The sequence below is a fragment of the Squalius cephalus genome (genome assembly GCF_949319135.1).
Source record: "Squalius cephalus genome assembly, chromosome: 11".
NCBI lineage: Eukaryota > Metazoa > Chordata > Actinopteri > Cypriniformes > Leuciscidae > Squalius > Squalius cephalus.
Genome location: NC_137132.1, coordinates 4,332,677 through 4,358,556, shown reverse-complemented (window position 1 = coordinate 4,358,556; position 25,880 = coordinate 4,332,677). Strand labels below are relative to the sequence as shown.

General features: G+C 37.2%; 2 long non-coding RNA genes across 2 annotated transcripts; both read right to left on the bottom strand.

The window, feature by feature from the left end:
* Nucleotides 1–8,223: 8,223 nt before the first annotated feature.
* On the bottom strand, nucleotides 8,224–9,777 carry LOC307167193. Its single transcript, XR_013822746.1, has 3 exons — nucleotides 9,598–9,777; nucleotides 8,529–8,572; nucleotides 8,224–8,350 (listed from the first exon to the last, which is right to left on the bottom strand). It is a non-coding gene; the product is annotated as an uncharacterized lncRNA (long non-coding RNA).
* Nucleotides 9,778–13,649: 3,872 nt separating this feature from the next.
* LOC307167520 lies at nucleotides 13,650–16,152 on the bottom strand. The gene is made up of 4 exons (XR_013822815.1): nucleotides 16,000–16,152; nucleotides 15,078–15,121; nucleotides 14,665–14,899; nucleotides 13,650–14,413 (listed from the first exon to the last, which is right to left on the bottom strand). It is a non-coding gene; the product is annotated as an uncharacterized lncRNA (long non-coding RNA).
* Between the last annotated feature and the right edge of the window lie 9,728 nt (nucleotides 16,153–25,880).

Sequence of the window (25,880 nt, the reverse complement as noted above, 5' to 3'; positions counted from 1 at the left end):
ACTCGCGGGAGTTGATGGTCAATTAGGAGTACCACTTGTCCCACTGCCATGTCTTTGCCATCTGATTTCCATTTCTGTCTACCCTGTAGATCTGGTAAGTAGCAGCGATTTAAACTGGTCCAGAATTGATCGGCCAATACCTGACTGTGTCTCCACCTGCATTTCCCCAAGAACTCGTCGGAGTCATAAAGGGCTTGTGGCAATGAAGCATCATGACGTCCCATGAGTAACAGATTAGGAGTCACAGGATAAAGGTCTGCAATGTCCGATGAGACATAGCCAATTGGCTGCACGAATTGTTCACGTAGGCCTAGAATGACTTGCAAGGCAGCCTTAATTGATTTAACCTCTCGCTCTCATGTCCCGCCAAAATGAGGGGCACTCGGTGGGTTATAGCGAAACTGGATCTGCTGTTTAGCCAGATGTTCCTGCAGCTCCGGAGCAGCTCTATTGTCACATAGAATCTCAAAAGGCTTAATGATCCCACCTGTAAAAGTGTACTTATTTTGAGAAGCAGTAGGGGGTGAGTGCCTTGTTTTTCCTTGTAGGCCTAAAGGCCGCTACTTTTTCTCCTGTTTATTTAGTTATAAGGAGATAGGGTACGTTATTGTATGTTTTGTTTCTTTTATTTTATGATTCATAGGGAAGTTAGTTTTTTGTGGTAAAGTTAGTTTTTGTTTGTTTATTGTTTTGGCATTAGCTCACCCCTGAAGATTTTTGCTTCGAATTTTTTCCTTGTTTGTTCGTTTGATTCTTTCTTTTCAACAGATTGTTTTGTAAAATTTGAAGTACACTGCTCTGAAGACAAACAGGAGAGCAAGAAAAGACAATAAAAAAAGTCTAACTAATAAGTATTGTTTTGTTGTTTGTTACATACCTGACCTAGACCAGGGACCGTAACACAGGTCTGCCCCAAAAACTTTTCCAAATGTCTATAAATGACGTGACGTCGAGAGTGACCAACTGAAAGGGAACACGTTCAAAAGTATTATATATGAATGCATGTATTATATTTATATTAATTTAAAGTTAATTTTACATGTCAATTAATATATTATAATAACTACAGTGAGGAAAATAAGTATTTGAACACCCTGCTATTTTGCAAGTTCTCCCACTTAGAAATCATGGAGGGGTCTGAAATTGTCATCGTAGGTGCATGTCCACTGTGAGAGACATAATCTACAAAAGAAAAATCCAGAAATCACAATGTATGATTTTTTAACTATTTATTTTTATGATACAGCTGCAAATAAGTATTTGAACACCTGAGAAAGTAAATGTTAATATTTGGTACAGTAGCCTTTGTTTGCAATTACAGAGGTCAAACGTTTCCTGTAGTTTTTCACCAGGTTTGCACACACTGCAGGAGGGATTTTGGCCCACTCCTCCACACAGATCTTCTCTAGATCAGTCAGGGTTCTGGGCTGTCGCTGAGAAACACGGAGTTTGAGCTCCCTCCAAAGATTCTCTATTGGGTTTAGGTCTGGAGACTGGCTAGGCCACGCCAGAACCTTGATATGCTTCTTACAGAGCCACTCCTTGGTTATCCTGGCTGTGTGCTTCGGGTCATTGTCATGTTTGAAGACCCAGCCTCGACCCATCTTCAATGCTCTAACTGAGGGAAGGAGGTTGTTCCCCAAAATCTCGCAATACATGGCCCCGGTCATCCTCTCCTTAATACAGTGCAGTCGCCCTGTCCCATGTGCAGAAAAACACCCCCAAAGCATGATGCTACCACCCCCATGCTTCACAGTAGGGATCGTGTTCTTGGGATGGTACTCATCATTCTTCTTCCTCCAAACACGTTTAGTGGAATTATGACCAAAAAGTTCTATTTTGGTCTCATCTGACCACATGACTTTCTCCCATGACTCCTCTGGATCATCCAAATGGTCATTGGCAAACTTAAGACGGGCCTTGACATGTGCTGGTTTAAGCAGGGGAACTTTCCGTGCCATGCATGATTTCAAACCATGACGTCTTGGTGTATTACCAACAGTAACCTTGGAAACGGTGGTCCCAGCTCTTTTCAGGTCATTGACCAGCTCCTCCCGTGTAGTTCTGCGCTGATTTCTCACCTTTCTTAGCATCATTGGGACCCCACGAGGTGAGATCTTGCATGGAGCCCCAGTCCGAGGGAGATTGACAGTCATGTTTAGCTTCTTCCATTTTCTAATGATTGCTCCAACAGTGGACCTTTTTTCACCAAGTTGCTTGGCAATTTCCCCGTAGCCCTTTCCAGCCTTGTGGAGGTGTACAATTTTGTCTCTAGTGTCTTTGGACAGCTCTTTGGTCTTGGCCATGTTAGTAGTTGGATTCTTACTGATTGTATGGGGTGGACAGGTGTCTTTATGCAGCTAACGACCTCAAACAGGTGCATCTAATTTAGGATAATAAATGGAGTGGAGGTGGACATTTTAAAGGCAGACTAACAGATCTTTGAGGGTCAGAATTCTAGCTGATAGACAGGTGTTCAAATACTTATTTGCAGCTGTATCATACAAATAAATAGTTAAAAAATCATATATTGTGATTTCTGGATTTTCTTTTTTAGATTATGTCTCTCACAGTGGACATGCACCTACGATGACAATTTCAGACCCCTCCATGATTTCCAAGTGGGAGAACTTGCAAAATAGCAGGGTGTTCAAATACTTATTTTCCTCACTGTATATGTATATATTTCATGAATCAAAAGTAATTATAATTCATATAATAAAAATATAATAAATAATTAGCAGCAAAAGATGGACAATTTTGTCTCAAAAGTTTGTTTCACACTATAAACTGCTTTGATTTGGAGTGAGAGATACAGGGGGAGTGGCTTTATTGTATCAGATACATGTCACTGCACTGATTGGTCCAGTTTTGGTCTGCGATCTCTAACCCAGAATAAAACCTGCTCCGGAGCAGCTTAGCCGTGTAGCGTAAGTTACCATGATGATGAACACAACTAAAAAACAATCCACTTTCCTGAGCCCTAAAAAGCCAGTTTGCTCAAACTAATCTCGAACTTTACCTGTTAGCAACTGAAGCCGGCTTCGTGCAACAGGCCACAGGACGTTTTTGTTGTTTTACTTATTTCTTTTTATTATTTTAATTTCTTCTATGTAAAGCACTTTGAATTGCCATTGTGTATGAAATGTGCTATATAAATAAACTTGCCTTGCCTTACTAGAGACAAAGAACTGCCTTACACTGACAGCTAAATGACAAGTAAAGTTACAACTTAAAAACAACTTCCACAAAACTAACGTCACAGAACTAAAGTTTATTTAATTTATACGTTTGCTTTATCTGAATCTCACACTTTATATTAATTATTGAATCTGTAGAAACCTTTTACTCACAAAATCAAACACTGTCAGTGAAAAGGACATTTTATTTGTTGTTATTGTACAGATATACGTTATTGTATATACATCTGTTTATGTAATAACAGGCTTTATGCAACTAAAACAAAAGAAAAAAAAAAAAAAACTGATCAACTTCAGGGAATTGTTTCATATATTAACAAATAACAGATTGTTGTTGTTTTTCTACATTTGTTTCCAGTCTCTTTTAATTTTGGTATTTCTTTGAGTAAGCGTTCAATCAAAATCATTTTCAATAATTTTCTTTCTTGTTCTCTAACATATAAAACACAAATCTTGTGGCATTTCACAGAAACACTAGTTTATTAGTAAACTACACATTTACTTTATGTGAATCTAACAAAACATTTGCTCACTGTGACACAGAACAATGCTTTCTAATATGAGCCACTAGATTATGTGATTGGGTGAAGCTCTTCCCACACTGAGTACAGTCGTACGGCTTCTCTCCAGTATGAACTCGCTTGTGTACCTTCAGAGATCCAGAATGAGTGAAACTCTTGTCACAATATGAGCACTTGTAAGGTTTTTCTCCAGTATGAATTCTTTGGTGCTGTTCCAGAAAGCCAGATGTAGTATAGCTCTTCCCACAGTCACAACACACATGATCTCTCACTTCATTGTGTGTTTTCTGGTGCAGTTTAAAACAGTCCAACCTTGAAAAACTCTTTCCACAGAGAGAACACACATAAGGCCTCTCGTCTGAATGAACTATCAGGTGTTCTTTTAGATTTGATGATGAAATAAAATCTTTACCACACTGATCACAGTTAAATGGTTTTTCTCCAGAGTGAACACGCAGATGAACACTGAGAGTTGATGCTTGAGAAAAACTCTTTCCACACTGAGTGCATGTATACGGTTTCTCTCCAGTGTGAATTCTCATGTGTCTGTTAAGGTGTCCTTTCAGTGTGAAACTCTTTCCACACTGAGTGCAGGTGTGCGTCTTTTTGGCTTTTGTTCTCTGAATTGTAAAGTTACGATGTTCCTCCTCCACTTCATTCAGTTCTTGTCTTTGCTCTTTCACTCTCACCTGGTCTAAAATACACATCAAGTTAGAATCAGTTCAAGTGTAATCAGTTATTTTTGTTCTGTCATTCACTTGTTAATATAGTAAAAATATTTTTGACAACTGCTATATACAAGGTTATGATCATTTGGATGTACTTCTCTATCATTTATCATCCATATACTGCTTATTAATTCACATCTACCAAAGCAGTCAACAATGAAGAATAAAGAATGGACACCAACCTATTTGTTCCTCAGTATCTTCATGTTTTATTCTGGATGGTTCTGGATCTCTCATGTCTTCAATCTCCTCTTTAATAAACTCCATCTTTAACAGTCACACAGATTTACTGGGTCAATGACGTGGCGTGTCAATTCTGGTGTCCAAAGCATATTCATAATATTAAAAATGTATACATTTTTAAATGCACTTCATAAGTGACTCAACTTCCCCCTCTTTAATTACTCATGTGAGAATTTATTATAAATAATTAATCTTTAAGGAACTATTGAGCTCAAAAGTCCTAAAATGTCATTCTGGGTAACTGTCCCGGCTTAAAATCTGAATACAAAAATACAACAAAAATGTATAAAATATAAATAAAAGTATTTAAAATCTACTTGGGCATAATTGTATTGATGTATTCAACAATACCTACAAATATAGTGGTGATACTAAGCTTATTTAAATTTTTATGACAGAAAGACTTTTGTCTCCAAATTGTGATTTCGCTAATGTCAGTCCTGGATAACAGACATCAATGACCATTTTATACCATAATGCATTTTGGTATGTCATGTGACATAATATTGTATCAAAAAGAAGACCCTGAAGAAGCACCAGAACATGTGCAAAGGTCAGGAAGCGTCTCTTAAAATATTGATATTTTGACCTTTTCAGTCACTGGTGCACTTTGTAGCAATATCATGTGTCCTTTTGGATAACACTAATAAAACATTTATAATGTTTTTATATTAAAAAACTATCTATTTGATCTAAAAGATTACCTTAAGCGATGATAGCTAAATTGTAGTTTTCCATAGGTGGTTAAGTTAGTGCCTGATTATAAAGAAAAATATTTGTTTTGTCATTCCTGGATAACAACATATCATTCTTGGATAACAAAAAAACTCTGTTAGCCAGGACATGTCATCCGTTATCCAGAATGACATATGCATAAAAATCTAGTTTTTAATTAACATTTGTAAACTTTTAGGCATGGTTATTATAGTTATATTATTAAAATTAACATTATTTACATAATTGTATGTTTTTTGCCATATTTTTGCTGTCATTCAACTTGATTTCATATGATTCAATGAGTCACCATGGGTCTTTATCATTAAATTGAATTTTGTAATGTTAATGGTCAAATCATGAATAATGTAATTAAATTTATTAATTATCAACATTTTATTAAAGCTTTAGTATAGCTTCTGGTGTTTTAAGGTCAATTCTGTCCTTCCAGATGTCTCTGTCTAATAAAGAGAGGCAGAGACGGTTCAGAGCCAGGATAAACGCAGATGCAGAAGCTAGGGCTGAGTATCTTGGACGAAAGAGAGCAAGGTATTATAGTGATGACTCAGTGGAGTGATAATGTATCAGTAACAAGCAAACTTGAAATATTAATTGAAATAGGTTCACACTCCTATAAACATTCCTATAATCTAAACGCGTAGCATGTGCACGCCATCAGCGTTCTCACAGGTTTGCGTTTTTAAAGTTTGCGCAGAAAGAACTTAACGGTTTTCTGTTAGAATGGTGTCGTGTTAGCGGCCCTTAAGTTAATAACTAATGATCGTTGCGACGGAAGTGAATCAATCAAAACTAACTTTAGCTGGACAATAACTTTATTCTAGAGCTGCTGTAAAGCCAAAACAATCTCTGTTACTTTAATTTCCTATTATCACTGTAAAGCTGCTTTGGAACAATCTACATTGTTAAAGCGCTGTATAAATGAAGATGACTTGACTTGACTCATTTGCAATAAGCCTAAGGGCCGTATCTTACACCCAGCGCAATTGACTTTATACAGCGACGCATGCATCATTCCTATTTCTCACACGCGCACAGCGGACTTTTCCCTCCACAGACGCACATCGGTAAATTAGGGAATGAACTTGCGCTCCCGGGGGCGGTTCAGTGAAGAGAGGCGTGTTCCGGTGCAAACGTTCCCTGGTGCTATTTTGCAGTTTCAGAAAACACTTCCGCCACAGACCAGGAGAAACCTCGTCTAAAGTCAGTGGCGCGTTATTCAGATGCTATTTTAAAGTCCCCATGAAATCAAAATTGACCCTATTTACTTTGTTAACGCATATTACTAGTCTTGTGGTGAACAATTAATCCGTGCAAGAAAATATTTAAAAAAAATTTTTTTACCATGGTAATCTTTAATCAAAATCTGAAAATGCCCCTCCCCTCTGCATTGGAGGACCTTCTCTGATGACGTAGGTTTGAGGAATTGGTTTGGGCAACGCTTAACCACTCCCCTCAAACCGTTAGTCTGCTATGAGCAGAGATGGAGAGGAGGAGCGCTAGAGTAAAACCCTGCCCTCTGTTCAATATTCCTTTTCACTGGGAAATACGTCATAACACTGGAGAAAAGTCGTTTGCAACTTCCGGTTCATGGGGACTTTAAGGGCGCATGCTTGACCATAATGTAGCGTGAGCACAACGCACACACACTTTGATTCTCTCATCTACACACAGACGCTAGCAGTTCACATTTTTGCAAACCATACATTATTGCAAGCAAAAATATTCCACACGAGAGAAATCATTGTTGTGTTCATAGATGTGAAAAAATAGGCATAGCGTCGGTCTCCTCGGCTGTGAACCGCTCCTGGCGTGCATCTGGCAAATCCGCCGTTATAATAGCAATTCGCCATGGAACAAGCGCGCCTGCTCTTAAAGGGAATGTGAGATGACGCTCTGATTGGTTTATTTCACGTTACGCCCAAACCACACCTATGAGTAATGAAGCAACTTCAGACCAACACATTTTAGATTTGCGTCGGGATCCGCAAGATCCGCCCACAAAGTTACTACGCGTTTAAAATAGGGCCCTAAATGTTTTAGCTGTATAATGTGTTGGACTATAGCCTTGGCCATTGTTTATTTAGCATTATGATTTTACAGATTTACTATAATTTTACAGATTTTTAAATCATTAAAAATTTGTCAGTGTCTCTTACTTTGTTTCAAGTTTGAGTGTTGGAAAGAAAAATGATACTGACGATGGTTTTTATGGTAATCCTGAAAAATATTGCAGAATGTCCTTCCGGCTAACAGTATGTCATTCTGGCTAACAATGACACGGGCAATTATTTTAACCCATATTTGTGTGTTAGATTACACAACTCAGTTTTTTGTTGAGTTAATGATAAAACAAGTTTTATTTACTTTATTGGAAAACATTTTTAAACATTTTCCAGGTTTTTTTTTTATTTGGTTCTGAATTTTGAGTTATCAGCAGCCAAATATGAGCCCGTGTCTATATGAAATCCCAAATTGATTATATTAATTGTGATTAAAATGTAGTTTTGCGAGCACTAATTGTTTGTTGAGCTCCAAATATGGAGATCAGTACATTTGTATATGCCAACAATGGTAGAAATGTAGTTAATTTTAAAATTCATTACGTTACCCAGGAATGACATTTTCATGGGGAAAAAGATCTGATTCACCAAAAAAAATTATTAATTACATTCTTGAAAAGTGTAAATATCATTGCATTACATACACAACACTCTAATAAGTATATAAAGTCCTACAATTTTAATTTTTTGCCAATTTCATTTTTCTTCACATTTTAAATCCTTATCCGTCATTCACCCTGCTACTCCTGGAGTTTGTCCTTCTCTTGTAGGATGATGGGAATATTCCCAGTATTTATTGGTGAATTGTTGTGGGAGGGGCTTCACTGCAGGTGTGAACTGTGATCACTGTGTTTTTATCCAATCTGCATTTAAAAAGTACAGGGACATCATGTTAAACTGCTGCTGAAAAGCCTCTTTGTCTCCAAAAGTTCCCTGTTTTCAGCTCATCCATTATGGTGATGTCTGAGATCTTCTGTAAATTGGCACATTAAGCTCATTTTATTGGTGTCAACAGGCTGAAACAAACTACAGCATCATCACCTTTAACTTCAGTTCTTGTCTTTGCTCTTTCACCTCCATCTGGTCTGAAACATATTAAAACATTAAATTGTTAGAATGAGTTCAAGGAGGATAAATGTGAATTTTCAAGTGAACCCTGATTTAATAACAGAAAACAAGTGAGATCTGCTTATCAAATATAATATTTTTGATGTACCAAAGGTTAATTTTGTAATCCTCTTGTTAATAGTCAAAATGTGAACGACAACTGCTGTACAAGATTATGATATAAGTGCATTTATATTCCTAGATTATTTGTTAATATTTCACAGCTCTTATGATTGGAATCTAATAATATAGCCTATTAAGCATTTGAACTAATTAAAAAATAAAATAAAATCAGCCATCATTATTTATAATGTTGAAAATTATGTTGTGTAAAAGGTAACTATAGAATTAAACAAGAGAATCTGGTTATTCAAATAATAGGCTAAATGTTTTGTCTTTGAACTTTCATTATACTGTACAAATCAAAATTACACACCAGTGAATGTTGTTAAAAAATGTCTTGTAAATATATAGCAGATTTCACCCAGCAAAACAAATGAACCACATCTGCAGTTTATTGACAGAGGACAGACAATCAACACACACACACACACACACACACACACACACGTCTTCAGATTCACTGTCTTTCAGCTGAAGGATGCATGAGAAAAGCACCGTCCTCCCTAACAGTAACTGCAATTCATCTAATACACAGGTCACACATATGGCTATAAACATACATTAACATCAAAATGAAAGTTAAACCCATTTAAACAACATTTCCACAGACTCAATCCACCAAAATGATATGTGGAGATTCTTTATTAAACGCGAGTTAATAAAAGTCCAAAAATACATCAAACTGTTGGCAGAAAAACACACACATAACCTTATCCCGGTTTATGGCACTTCCATAATATAAACTAAATACTTCACTTAATTGTAACGAGGCTTCAGCAAAGTGAGGATCCATTTGCAGCTTTATCACCAGCAAACACAACAGTAGAGACAAAGCAACTCGTAATGTGAAAACAGGCATAAGGTCAGGCAGCAAACTTACATAAATCAGTCCACAATAGAGAACAGTCCAGGGCAGGCAGCAAAGAATCACGAAGAGAATAAACAGTCCAAGAGTAATCCACGGGAAGACAAAAACACAGACAGAAACGCTCAGAGATGTTCACCAGGGCAAAACAAAACCTCTCATGAGGAACTTCTTCTTTTTCTTCGACTTGTTGCTATGTTACGGCGGTCGACATCCAGCTTATCGGTGCATTACCGCCACCTTCTGCTCCGGAGTGTGAATCAGAAAATAGGTTTACAGACTAAGTCACACACACACACACAATAATAATAATTTTTGATATCAAGAATTACATTTTTAAATATCAAGAATTACAGTTTTGATATCAACAATTTACTTGTTGATGTAATTGTATTTTCACTAGTGAAATGTCACCATAGGCTGCCATTCAAAATAAATTGTTGATATCAACAATTGATTTCTTACTAGTAGAAATATAACTTTTAATATCAATAATTACATTGTTACTAGTAAAAATGCGAATTACTGATATCAATAATTCAATTGTCACTAGTTGAAATGTCTATTCTTGATATCAACAATTGAATTACTTCTAGTAAAATTTTTCATTTTTGATATCTGAAAATGTATTTCTGATATCAATATTATTTCAGATATCTAAAATGGCTTCCTTACTAGTAACAATCACATTCATGATATTAGAAATTAACATTGTCACTTGTGAAAATTGAATTATTGATATCAAAATTAACATTGTTACTAGTAGCAATTCAATTGTTGATATCAAGAATAGACATTTCAACTAGTGACAATTTAATTCTTGATATCAAAAATAAAGGTTTTTACTAGTAAGAAATGTATTTCTGATATGTGAAACTGGAATTTCAACAAGTAAGAAATAAATTCTTGATATCAACAATGGATTTTAAATGGCAGCCTATGGTGACATTTCACTAGTGAAAATACAATTACAAGATATCAAGAATTATAGTTTTTACTAGTTGAAATTAAATTGTTGATATCAAGAATGAGCATTTTAACTGGTGAAAATTTAATTGTGGATATCAAGAATTAGCATTGTTACTAGCATCACACATGATCAGCGTCGCCCAATAGTGAGCCTACGTGGTGACGTGCAACGCTATTACACTACGTGAAAAGACTCGAGGCCCAGAGAGAAGGAAATGAAAAGTGGAATAAAGTCATTATTTTTGTTTGTTTTTGCGCACAAAAAGTATTCTCGTCGCTTTATAAACTTAAGATTGAGCCACTGGAGTCACTTGGACTATATTAACAATGTCTTTAATACATTTTCTGGGCCAGCAAGTTATAGTGTCCATAAGCCTGTGGAGGAGTGAGATAGGGCTCAGATTTCATCAAAAATATCTTAATTTGTGTTCCGAAGATGAACGAAAGTCTTACGGGGTTGGAACAACATGAGGGTGAGTAATTACTGACAGAATTTTCATTTTTGGGTGAACTAACCCTTTAAGTCTTGTATGACTCTTTCAGGTGTTTTTTTTTTTTTTTTTTCTCTAAAACACTTAGTCTACTTCAGTAAAACCAGAAGGGAAAAAAACAAACATTCTCATACCACAATTTCAGAAATTAAAGCATGGTAGGCTATGAATTACAAAATCATACTGAATTTACATAACTCACAATCATCTCGAGCAACTAACAAAAAAACGGCCAATGAAGCCTCTCATCAACCAAATATTCCTCAGTTTTCAAAAACTTCATGTAAATAAGCCCACAAAACAAAAATAATAAAGTGATTGATTCAACTCACATACAAGCAATAACTCAATGCGTTAATCTCTTTTACTAAATTCAATAAGTTTCACTTCGGACATTTTTTTAGCACTCGTTAGTTGAGGGATAAGTGTAAGTTTATTCTAACCCAGAATAAAACCTGCTCCGGAGCAGCTTAGCCGTGTAGCGTAAGTTACCATGATGATGAACACAACTAAAAGCCTGAGCCCTAAAAGCCAGTTTGCTCAAAATAATCTCGAACTTTACCAGTTAGCAACTGAAACAGGCTGCGATGTCAAGATTGCAATGCTGGAATGTGTGTGTGGGGCGCGGGCGCGATTGAACAGTGGACACATAAAAATATACATAAAATGTTTTAGTTCATTCCTACTTCCATAGGAATACATTGAAAACGCTCGCTCTACTCCGCACCATTATCAATGTCTGTGCGGACGTCCGTATTTTACTTTCGCTTTTAAGTTAGCGATTTAAAAGCCCTCAGCGCTGTCACACGTCGATTAACCGGTGGGAAAATATTCCCTCAGTCGCATCCCTAATATATTTATATATAAATACTATAGGCATCAATAATCTAATTATAGCAACAAAATATTATATACATAAATGTCGATTTGCTAAGTCCTCCCCCACATGGTCTGCACTTAAAAATGAACTTATGCTGTTTCAAAACTGTCTTATAAAGGTTGAGAATGCCCAGGCTAAAAAACTGCATAAAAGTTTAATAACACTTCAGATGAGCTGAGTCCCTCTTATTTGGTTTGTTTTATGTTATTTATTTTTTTGTTTTAGTTTATTTTTATTGTTTTGAGTTTTTTCAATCTAGTTTGTTCTCCCTTGTCATGTGAACAGTATAGAAAATGTCTTTTCAGATGATTTGCAGGAGGTGTGACTCTTAGTTTATAATACAATAAGATTTATATTGTACATTTTGAGAATGTCATTTTTCTTCTTTGTCAAACGTCTTTATTGTTTTTTGTGATAAGGAAAAAACTCAAAGTTGTAAAAAAAATAAAAAATAAAAAATAAATAAATACTATAGGCCTATCTGATTTTGAACACAAGAGGGCAGTATAGCACTATAAATGACATGATTCATTTATTTTTTGGACTAAAAAACATTCTGGCTATTTTTAAACTTAAACATAATTCTTAAATTGAAAAAGTATAAAATGGTTTTAGTTCTGATATTTGTATAATTTTATATAGAAGTAAATGGTGTATAATTACATTTTTAGAAGATATGAGGCTTTTAGCGTTTCCTTTTTTGACATTACTTTAATCCCTCGCCATAGCAAAACCATTTGAGATATTTATTATCCGTTCACAATTTAGCATCTTTAATGTATTTTCATCATGTTGAAAAAGTTTGGTGGGAATAAAATAAACCACTTAAGAGGAGTGGGTAAAAATGCAGAGGCTGATTTTGCAAATAAATCCACATTCAAACCAAAATATCTGACTTCCTGTTGGTCGGAACTAATGACTGTAAATTAGAAAGTTGTCCGGCTCGATGAGACCAATATACGTATACCTACGTAACTGTAGGTAAAACTTTCATATTAATTCATGCAAGCGTGTTTGATCTATGGACCAAGTTTTCGGTCCCCATTTAAGAGGGCGCTGTCGAGCCCCCCTGCCACGCACGGGTACCAGCTTTAGCCCGGCCCTGATGGCCACGGGTTCTGACCTGTGTGCAAAGTTTCAAGAGTTTGAGCACGTTAAGGGCCCCAAAAGTGCCCGAGAAGTAGAAAAAACAATAATAATTAAAATAATCCTAACGAAAACAATAGGCAGGCATGTGATTGGCTAAGGACAAAAAAGCAGGAAAATATACTGAGCCCGCCCCGCCCCGCCCCGCCGATCAAACTGAGACAGACACACACCACCCCCCCTCCTAGAGAGAGGTTATCGAAGCCCTCACCCCGCGGCAAATATCCAGAAACTTTAATGATGTAAATAGACTTCTGTCCCTCACATTAAGCTATGAAATAGGCTTCAGATGAATTTGTCACCCAAACTGACGTGAAAAAAGCGGGAGTCGCCGAAAAGCGCACACTGTTTGCATCCCTGTAAAAATGCATCTCTTTGCCATTTGTAAGCATGGTGACGTGCCGCCCGGTGTGCAGTTCGTTTCGCTTTTGTCCAGTCCGGCGCCTCATAGGTGTGGCCCTGTTGCGCGGGGACGGCGATTGTGGTTCCGTCCCGGGTTATCATGGTGACGGCTGTGAGAACCGCCCCCCTGGCCCTAATAATTTTCTTTCTTGTTCACAAACATATAAAACACAAATCTTGTGGCATTTCACAGTAACACTAGTTTATTAGTAAACTAAATACACATTTACTTTATGCGAATCTAACAAAACATTTGCTCACTGTGACACAAAACAATGCTTTCTAATATGATTCACTAGACTATTTGATCGGGTGAAACTCTTCCCACACTGAGTACAGTTGTACGGCTTCTCTCCAGTATGAACTCGCTCGTGTGATTTCAGGTGTCCAGACCGAGTGAAACTCTTGTCACAATATGAGCACTTGTAAGGTTTTTCTCCAGTATGAATTCTTTGGTGCTGTTTCAGAATCTCAGCTCTAGTAAAGCTCTTCCCACAGTCAAAGCACATATACTCTCTCACTTCATTATGTGTTTTCTGGTGCTGTTTAAAACTGTCCGGCCTTGAAAAACTCTTTCCACAGAGAGAACACACATAAGGCCTCTCATCTGAATGCACTTTCAGGTGTATTTTTAGATTTGATGATGAAATAAAATCTTTACCACACTGATCACAGTTAAATGGTTTTTCTCCAGAGTGAATGTGCAGATGAACACTGAAATTTGATGCTTGAGAAAAACTCTTTCCACACTGAGTGCATGTATACGGTTTCTCTCCAGTGTGAATTCTCATGTGTACGTTAAGGTTTCCTTTCTGTGTGAAACTCTTTCCACACTGAGTGCAGGTGTGCGTCTTTTTGGCTTTTGTTCTCTGAATTGTAAAGTTACGATGTTCCTCCTCCACTTCATTCAGTTCTTGTTTTTGCTCTTTCACTCTCACCTGGTCTAAAATACACAGAAATACAGTTCGAATCAGTTCAAGTGAACCCTGATTTAATAGCAGAAAGCAACAGAGATCAGATCTTTCACTTTTGTTCTGTCATTCACTTGTTAATATAATAAAATGTTTGACAACTGCTATATACAAGGTTATAATCATTCAGATGCATTTCTCCATCATTTATCATCCATATACTGCTTATTAATTCACATCTACCAAAGCAGTCAACAATGAAGAATCAAGAATGGACACCAACCTATTTGTTCCTCAGTGTCTTCATGTTTTATTCTGGATGGTTCTGGATCACTCATGTCTTCAATCTCCTCTTTAATAAACTCCATCTTTAACAGTCACACAGATTTCAGCTGCTACTCCTGGAGTTTGTCCTTCTCTTGTAGGATGATGGGAATATTCCCAGTATTTATTGGTGAATTGTTGTGGGAGGGGCTTTACTGCAGGTGTGAACTGTGATCACTGTGTTTTTATCCAATCTGCATTTAAAAAGTACAGGGCCATCATGTTAAACTGCTGCTGAAAAACCTCTTTGTCTCCAAAAGTTCCCTGTTTTCAGCTCATTCATTATGGTGATGTCTGAGATCTTCTGTAAATTGGCACATTAAGCTCATTTTATTGGTGTCAACAGGCTGAAACAAACTACAGCATCATCACCTTTAACTTCAGTTCTTGTCTTTGCTCTTTCACCTCCATCTGGTCTGAAACATATTAAAACATTAAGTTGTTAGAATGAGTTCTGGAGGATAAATGTGAATTTTCAAGGGAACCCTGATTTAATAACAGAAAACAAGTGAGATCTGCTTATCAAATATTATATTTTTGATGTACGAAAGGTAAGTTTTGTAATCCTCTTGTTAATAGTCAAAATGTGAACGACAACTGTACAAGATTATGATATAAGTGCATTTATATTCCTAGATTATTTGCTAAGAATATTTGCTAATAGTTTGTCTTTGAACTTTAATTATACAAATCAAAATTACACACCAGTGAATGTTGTCAAAAAATGTCTTGTAAATATATAGCAGATTTCACCCAGCAACACAAATGAACCACATCTGCAGTTTATTGACAGAGGACAGACAATCAACACACACACACACACACACACACACACGTCTTCAGATTCACTGTCTTTCAGCTGAAGGATGCATGAGAAAAGATCCTCCCTAACAGTAACTGCAATTCATCTAATACACAGGTCACACATATGGCTATAAACATACATAAACATCAAAATGAAAGCTAAACCCATTTAAACGACATTTCCACAGACTCAATCCAGCAAAATGATATGTGGAGATTCTTTATTAAACGCGCGTTAATAAAAGTCCAAAAATACATCAAACTGTTGACAGAAAAACGCACACATGACCTTATTCCGGTTTTATGGCACTTCCATAATATAAACTCAATACTTCACTTAATTGTAACAGGCTTCATCAAAGTGAGGATCCATTTGCAGCTTTATTGTGATCTTGGTCGTACAATCAGGGTCAATCACCAGCAAACACAACAGTAGAGACAAAGCAACTCGTAATCTGAAAACAGGCATAAGGTCAGGCAGCAAACTTACATAAATCAGTCCACAATAGAGAACAGTCCAGGGCAGGCAGCAAAGAATCACGAGGAGAATAAACAGTCCAAGAGTAATCCACGGGAAGACAAAAACACAGGCAGAAACGCTCAGAGATGTTCACCAGGGCAAAACAAAACCTCTCTTGTTGCTATTTTACGGCGGTTGGCATCCAGCTTATCGGTGCATTACCGCCACCTTCTGCTCCGGAGTGTGAATCAGAAAAGAGACTAATCACACACACACACTCTCTCTCTCACACACACAAGGGCGTAGATTTGGTTTGAACATTGGGGGGGTTGAAGTTTGGGTTCTGCATATTTTTCATGTGATCATGGTATAAATATTGGGGGGTTTGTAATGCATAGATTTAAATATTGGGGGGGTTATCTCCCCCCCAACCCCCCCACAAATTACATAAATAAATAAATATTAGGTAAGATAGGCGTTAATTTTTATCAAGAAAAAAAAATCTCACCTAATGCTGTAAGTTAAACATACAGAGAGCCTTATCAGTATTATTTAAGGTTAAAAATAACTCAAATTAAATATAATGCGTTTTTTTTATTATAATAACAACTTTATTTAATGATATGAGTAAAAATATAATAAATATGTAATATAGTACACATATTTAGCTAAATACTCTATATAGCTCTTTTTTTTTCTAGCCAACTAACGTGCTATAGCCTATTATGGTCATCAAATGGCTTTCCTGAGGTAAATGTTATGTGACATGATTGTTCTCCAGCTGTTTTATTGACCTCTTTGTTTGATTGATTGGTCGATATTATGTATGATGAATATACATTTCGGTAAGTTTCTTTTAACATTGTTCATTCGTGTTTATTTACTATTAAGTTGAGATGATCGGTTCACGTGCCGCTAGGGATCCGTCACGTCACATTTACAAACACCAAAATGGTATTTATTGTTTGAATTTCGTAATAAAATTGACATAATCTGAGAGCTGAGCTTTTTTTATATCATAACCTGCTCTGTCTAGTCTGTCGGTCTCCGTGTCCTCTTTGCTTCGCGATTTTTCTGTGCGTGAGAAAATGGATGTGTGGCGTGAGAGCGTGTGAAAAGGTGCGTGTGAATGCATGAGAGTTGGCAGCTTACAGGTATTCAAGATTATTTTATTAATCATCTGGCATGCGATGAGCTTCAGAACCTAAACTACTAGGCACTGATTGAAGGCCAGAATTACATGAGCTCCGGATGGATTGGCCAGATACTGCATAAATTCGCAGCTCATCACATTAAAAGGTGTCGTGAGGTTTTCACAGGCAGTGAACTCTTACCATAATGTGTCAGTAACAACACAGAGAGAAAACTGCAATAGTGTGTGACTGCATGGCCGGCCGAGGGAAGTGTTGTAGCCATACAGCAGGGCTACTGTACAAAATTAAAGATGAATAGATAAAAATAACATGCGTACAGCTACATCTGCTACAGCCGCCTACTGGACCAACACGCTACTTCCTTAGCAGCAAGGCACGCAGTCATGGCGGCGCTGCTTTACTTCCGTGCTTCGCCGGATTTGTGTATAATAGCAGACAGAGCACAGTACTTTGCTAGCCGTTTAGCCCTCTTTTTCAGTAGCACCTCAATGCAGTACACAAGATCCAGGGGGCGGAGTTGGATCTTATATAAGGGGTGGAGATGGGTAGGTTTAGGGGTGGGTTTAGGGATCAGGGGGTGGAGATGGGTAGGTTTAGGGGTGGGTTTAGGGATCAGGGGGTGGAGATGGGTAGGTTTAGGGATGGGTTTAGGGATCAGGGGGTGGAGATGGGTAGGTTTAGGTATAAGGTGGGAGGAGTTGGATCTGGATCCGACTCCTCCCCCCGGATTTCGTGTTCTGCAGTGAGGACCATCTCCTCTTTTTCGGCATCCCTAGTTGTTGAAGCCCTCTTACAACCAGCCTGTGTGTGTGTCCTAAGCTGCCAAATATGAACGCAAGTAGTTGGCTCTGATAACCTAACTCTGAGATGATGTTTAGGAGTGGTTGATATTTAATAATCTTAGTCATAAAGGCTTCTTGACATTTGTCCATTATTTATTTCTAAAGAAACACGACAATGTATAAAAGGCTCCATTACCTTGTATCTTACGTTATGGCCCCGTAGAAGCAGTTTTTGTAAAAATAGGCTAACGATTGCGTCATAACCACGCGACTCTCTGTCGCACAGTAGAGAGATTACCGTATGGACAGGAGGAGAAGCTCGCGGGCAATCGGGGGGACGTGGAGGCAAAATGACAAAATAATTAATCAGAATACTTAGCAAAAGTTTCTCCTGCTCCTAGCTCATGGACAGCTCCTACTCACACTCTCCGTCTCTGCAAGATTCGGAAGGGAATGATTCAGATTTCTCTTGGCACAGCTACTAGAAGTCAGACGGGTTGCTCACGTCACATCTACGTCGTCAAGCTCAGTTTGAGTCTGTGCAGTACGCTCGACCCCCAGGAAGTGAGAGCTTCTAATTGACTTCACTTGTCTCCGTTGAATCCAATGGGGTCGCTGTGTCCAGTTTATATACTGTCTATGATTGTTTGCCACTCAGCGGCTAGCTGGGCACCGTGACGTCAGGGGGCTACCGTAGCTGCAGAGGGACAAACTTCACCCGGACAGTGACTACTCTGCCGGTTACAAAAAGATTATTGGTAATTGAAAGAAAGAAAGAAAGAAAGAAAGAATGAAAGAATGAAAGAAAGAGATGTGGTTAGGAATGAAAAGTCAGTAGGCCTATGTAGTTTCTTCATTCACTGTGACCTGTACCTGCACTGGATGGCCAATTTCACATGTATTTTGTGTATTTTCAAAATACAAAATACTGTATTTGTATTTTACATTTTTTCACACAGTATTTTGTATTTGTATTTTAAATACATTTCCATGTATTTATGCCCAGCTCTGTCTACACCAGCAAGAGGCGCGAGACAGCTTGTCAAAAGCAAATAGTGCCTCATTATCTTTTCTATGACAAGCCGTTTTAACTTTTATTCATTTCCAGGATACTAATTCTGGATATCAACAATTCAATTGTTAGGTCTACTAGTTAAAATGATAGTTATTGATATCAGGAATTAGATTTCTACTATATAACAATGGCAATTTTTTAGATGAGAAATTACATTTCCACTAGTAACAATGCTAATTCTATCCACAATTAAATTTTCACTAGTTAAAATGCTAATTCTTGATATCAACCATTTATTATGACCGCCGCTAGCGTAGACAATATAGGGATTGTCAAAGTTTTTGTCAAAGTTTTTTTTTTTTTTTTTCGTCATCTACTGAATTTTTCGTCAACGATACCAGGGACACCGAAACACCGGGGAACATGAAATTTGGTGGGCATGTAGCCCCACTAGACTTTTACGGAAAAAATTCGTTTGGTCCCCGGGGGCCACTCCCCCCCCCCCCCCCCGCGCTGGGCCCCCCCAAACCCAAAAAATGCAGTTTTTCCTAAATAACTACCTGAACCGTGGCACCGAGGATGAAGAAATTTTTATGGTATGTTGGTCTTAAGGGCCCACATCAACCTAGCCCATAATCACTCATTTGTGATTTGCGCCCCTTCCCATAAAAAATGAAAATGCAATATTATTCTGCTTTAATCGCCCCTATCTTCAGTTGAGATGTTCAGAACTGCACCATATTTCATGTGTATGATTAACTTGACATCCTCTGGGGGTATGCTAAGTTTCGTAGAATTTCATCCATGGGGGGGTATAAAATAAATTCATTTATATGCACATTTAGTGACTGTACACTCATCGGCCTGTAGATGGTGGTGTTGAGCGAAGGGTTGCTGGTTTAGGATGATACTGTCACACATAGACATGCAGGAATACAAACAAACGCAAGCATGCACACACACTGACATCCACACGCACAGACACACACCCATACACACACATACAAATCCACATGCACAGACACACACACACAAACACACACGCGCACACACATGTACGCACGCATACATACACGCACAGACACACAGACACACACATACACAAACACACACACATACACACACACACAGACAGACATGCACATACTACTACTTTTTTTAGGTATATACATAAACACGCAATACAGCCAAATTGCTCCACGTCATTTATTTTTGTGGAAAGCCAGTGCAGGCTTGAGCGGCGGTCATATTTTGTACCGCCATGCGGTACATCTAGTTTTCTAATGTCATGAATGTGATTGTTACTAGTAAGAAAGCCATTTTAGATATCTGAAATAATATTGATATCAGACATACATTATCAGATATCAAAAATGAAATTTTTTTCTAGTGACAATTGAATTATTGATATCAGTAATTCGCATTTTTACTATAGTAACAATGTAATTATTGATATCAAAAGTTACATTTCTACTAGTAAGAAATCAGTTCTTGATATCAACAAATTGATTTTGAATGGCAGCCTGGTGAACGCAGAATAAAAGTTATTACTTTTGTGTTTTCTCTTCAGATCGTTTCCGAAATATTACCGTGAAGAAGGGGAAAAAATATAAATGTATTGTAAAAGGTAGTGATGACAAAGGAGAACGCGAGTGCGGGGAGGTGATTACAACGTCAAAAGATTCCCTGTGATTCCTATTTTAAATTACTTACTGTTTTCTTTGAGACAACTCTTCTGATTATTCTTTTCACTCCTCTATCAGAAATCTTGCGAGGAGCACTGGTCGAGGCAAATTTATGGTGAAATTATTGTCTTTCCATTTCCGTATTATGGCCCCAAAAGTGCTCACTGGACCATTCAAAAGCTTAGAATGGCGCCTATAACCAATGCCATCATTATGTTTTGCAACAATTAGGTTGCGAAGGTCTTGAGACAGCTCTTTGCTTTTACCCATCATGAGATGTGTCTTGTGTGACACCTTGGCAATGAGACCTTTTTGTAGGCCATCATTTGGGACTGAACCAGCTCTTCCACGGAGAGCGCGCGCTATTCAAACGCAAATGACTGAGGCAATCCACGCAAACCTGTGAACGCCCCCATATCAGCTCGAGAAAACACATCAAGCTTATTCAGATCATTGTACTTGTTTACACCGTCTCGCGGCACTGTGAGGAATAATACTATCGAAATAATAATAATGGAAAATGTACCTCAGAAGTGTTGGTATTTCGAGGACAATGGATCCTGAGCTATGGAATACTGTAGTAAGTTTTTTTTTGTCATTCTCAAGTGAATCACGTTTCTGTGTGTGAATGAATGAACGGCAGAGATGCGCGCTGTTTACCACAACTGGCAAAAAGACGATTTAAATTTGAATCGCGTTTCTGTGTGTGAATGAATGTTTCACTTTTAGCAAACTGTATTGCTATACTGAGTAAAAATCGACTGAAATATGTTGAAATAAAATGTATTTGTATAAGCAACGTATTAAACTGCAAATTAACATTTATATTTCTTATAATAAAAACGAAAGACCTATGTTACAGACATATGAAAGACAACATTTCGTTGATTAGTTTTGGATAGATTATACATTTGTACTGTAAAATATCTGCCACATCAAATAAGCTTTTGTTTGCCAATTTTTGCTCATATGTTTAATATAGTATGTTTTGTCAAAAATAAAGTAATCAAATAATATGTTATAGTGTTTATTCCAATGTAGCCTAGGCTATATTCAAGTAATGAATCCTTAACTTTGAAATATGTATGATAAAATGTATATGTAACCCAGGTTACCAGTGGACAGAGACAAAATGCATTTCAAATTAAACAACAGAGTTAAAGTATGAAAGATCATACTTTCAGATCAAATATAAGACTGCAAACAAATTAATTAATTATATAGAAATGGAGAAATATAAAATATTGAATGTTATAAATATGTCCAATAGCGTTATCTCCCTTTACATAAGCCTCCAATGAGATCGCATTTTGAATGACGTCATGGAAAATTCCGCTATCGCGGCACTTTTAGAGAGCAGCGCCTTCTAGAACTTTCTTTTCTCCGTGAACCTCTGACGCGAGCAGATGCTTGTTGCTGCTCCGGGAGATTTGAAGCTCCGATTGAGTCGAGAATTGATGTAAGAGTTGTATAAATGCCTCTAAATCATTTATATGATGACGATGTAGAAATAAGTAGCAGTAAAATGAGTTGAAGTGATATGATTGTTCACGTTATGTGTTGACCGCATGTCAATGACGCAATATTAGCGCTAGTTTAAAGCTAATATAGTGTGTGTGTGTATATCCCTAACGAAGGATTCAGAGAGAAGCAGTTTATGCTCGAGAATGACATTTTGAGAACGTGTATCATCTGGAACTTCCCTGGTTCTTCCGATGTACATGTAAACGAGTTCCTTGGTGAGTTAATATAGTTTCAATAATTTCAGTATTGTTCAATAAGGTTCATTAAGGATCATATTAAGTGTGTTACATCAAATTGTTTATTTGTTGCAGTATTAATGGCAAATACAGCCTTAAATGTAAAATGAAAGATGTAATTAGGCCATTTATGTGAAATTAATGCCATGAAATGCAATGTGTGTGTGTTAAATAAGATGCTTACAAGCAAGTATGCAAACAAAATGTATTTATTGCACAGACAATTTATTGCATAAAGACAATTTATTGTACAGAGTCCTATAAATGGACATTATTTGCTGTGTTTTATGAGAAGTTGTGTATAATCTGAATTGATTTGTATATAGGGATCTCCCAGTCACGTGACCCCTAGCCGCGTGTCAGCCATTTTGACGGTATACATCCGTCAGCTACTCACATTGGCTATACTGTCTATGGACTGTCTAATGGCAATAGATCTATTATTAGGGGTGGGTAATATATTAGGGAGTATATTATTATACTAATAATATAATTATTAGTATAATTGTTTTATAATTAGCCTAAATATTGCAATACTTTGCGCTACAGTATTGATATAATTGCGTGCGCAAAATATCTCGATACTGAACAGAATCGAGTTTTCCCCCACCACTATTATTAGCTTCAGCTAACTCTTCACGTCATGTCATCGCACTTATTAGCATCACAAAAATATATATCAAGTATACAAGAGGAAGATAGGAATCATAGATCCATATGAAGCACCGCAAGTTCTTTTTACAGGCATTTAATGTGTAGAAAAACTTCCTGACATTGAGTTCGGTGACATTTACAGCTGACGTTACCTTATTCACTTCCCATCACGCTAAGTTACACCAGAGCTTCATTAAAAGCATACAAAAGCAGGCTATCGGTTGTCATGGACATGTTACAAAAACTGAATAGACGTAAAAAGTCAAGTAACCTTGTATAATTTCATCTCAACTTTATTGTATATTTTACATGCACTTTTATTATTTGTTTACATTTTTCTTCTTGTACCTTATATCACAAACAGTTGGAAGCCAAGCACCACCATCAGCGTTTTGCCTGTATATTGCCGCCAACCACTTGTTTCTCCGTTTTGTTTCTTTCGGGATACGGTATAAAGATAGGCCTATTCCTTTTGTATGATCACGTATCTGATCGCATCCAACTGCACAGCATCGCTCGGGCATGATAGAATATCGCGACGAGCTGCAGTATCAATGTAGTTTATACCAGAGCCCGTCTCTGTTTATACTGTCTATGGGTATCACCGGCGGTTTAGCATTTTCTATTCCGTCAAAATGGCTGCTCCAAATGGCGTGACGTCACGCGGGATGTCCCTATAGTGTCAAATGCTAATTGTTTTTTTTTTGGCCTTGTGTCTTCAAGGCCAGGTTTTTTGTTCTTCTGTTCTTTTGTTTCCACGTGAGTGCTGTGATGTCCAGCTGATGAGTGTGATCCATTCTGCATGTGAATCGAACGAAGTGTGATTCATTCCTGAATTGTGGATTGTCTCAGCTCTTCCTGTGTGCGTAACGGTGGGGTTGGACTGGCGAGCCGCCCATTTAACGAATCCTTTGATTTCCCTGTGAAAGAGAAAACTTGCTCATCTTTGAACGGTAGGATTAGAACCACACATCAAATTATTCTGTTCTATCCAGGGCAGAATAGGACGACTGAATTAAGTGCCTCACGAACTTTTGGACTGAGTTTACGAACTGATCTGTTCATTGAGAAACATCCAACTTTTGGACTTTCTGAGTATTTACATTCAAGAGTGAATGAAATTTTGTTTTGTTTTGTTTGTTTCATTTTCTATTGTTTTCCTTACGCCTGTGTGAGGTTATATGGGTCCATGTTCAACAAATTGATTAATCATTACAATCTAACAACAAGGTGAAAAGAAAAGAACATATTCAGTAAATTCACACTTTTCTTACCTCATCCTTTTGTTTTGAGTATTCACTGCTGCTGTATCATCTCTCTCCCCGGACGAACCTAATCTTTTGAGCCCACTGGTCCGTTTGTAAGTTGACACACATTTAGCACGTGTACGGGTTACATATACTTTAGTTTTTACAAAGAAAGATTACACTTGAATTGTTGTTGTAATTGTAACCTTTTTAATAAAAAAAAAAATATTTACAAGGTAGATGTAAACAACTATTAAAAGGTAAATATAAGTCTTTTCTTTAAATAATTTTTATTGTGTTTTATTAGTGACAAATTTGGGGAGAGGATAAATATTCCAAAACTGAAAATACAGTATGAGAATTAACTGCACAATTACTAGACATGTTTTCCTTGGATATTATAGGCCGATTTTGCAAGCACAATTTGTGAAAAAAAAAAAAAAAAATGAGATGCTTCCAACTGTTGCTCTTGCATTCTTTCTTGTGGCTCAGTCAAACACCTGAATGAATGGCTCATTAAGTATGCGGGCCCCATTGTCTCCTCAGGTGCGAACCACTAAATATTGATGGTGTTGGAGTGTTGACGCCCACTTCGCATATTGCCTTTCCAAACAGAAAGTGTTTTGCAAAATTTAAATCAATGTATTGTGTTATGTGAATGATTAGGGAGGATGATTTTCACATCATTTTGAAGAAAAAACTCAAGGCGACAACATCCATTAGTCAAAAGTCTTATTGACACATATTTAGTATGTGTTTTGTGGCCTTATTTCAGAAACTTTAGTTTTTAGTTTTTTCAATAACCATGCATAAACATTATTCTCTCAAAAATGCAAACATGTACATTCATGTTGCTCACATATTATGGTAGCCCTGTTTGTGCTAAATGTGTAATTACACCTTTGCCATTAATATGTTTATAAGCAACTGAAAAATGCACAAATGTCAGGGCATGTCAGAACATCTCAAGGACCCCAAAAACACCTTAGACCCCAGAGGGTTAATTACTGTAAGTTTTCAGCAGTTGTCTTGGCTTTCCATGCCTTTTTGCGCCTCCCTTTCTTCATGTGTTCTATACTTTTTCCCTGTGTCATTTCACATTATTACACATAACTTAATTTCTGAACTTATTTTTGTTTGTTTCTTTGTATGTATGGCTTACTTGGGTTGTTACCAACATCTGGTGAAAATTTCATGTCAATAGCACCTTTGGAAATATATTTACTGAGAAAAATGATGACGTGTTCAATACTTATTTCCCCCACTGTACATCAACACTAACACATGAATTATGTAGATTAATTGTTGTTGCAGGGTAGCACCTCTGTTAACTTTTTTGAATTTTCTGTTCTGTAGGCGGACAAGTATGGATAGTGATTACGGTGAGAGAATCAGGCACAAGAGAGGTATATCTTGGTCAAACGTCTCTTTAATAACTCTTGCCAGTCAGTAAGGGAAAAGCCACCAGAAAAGGAGATTCAGACAGATCAGGTAAAGGCAAAGGTGGAAGTCATAACATTGCCATACTTTCAGAAAGTAACATCAAGCTGTTAACCTTTCCTGTAGTATTAAGGAAACATCCTTGTGATGCTGTCATAGACACTGGTAGCTCAT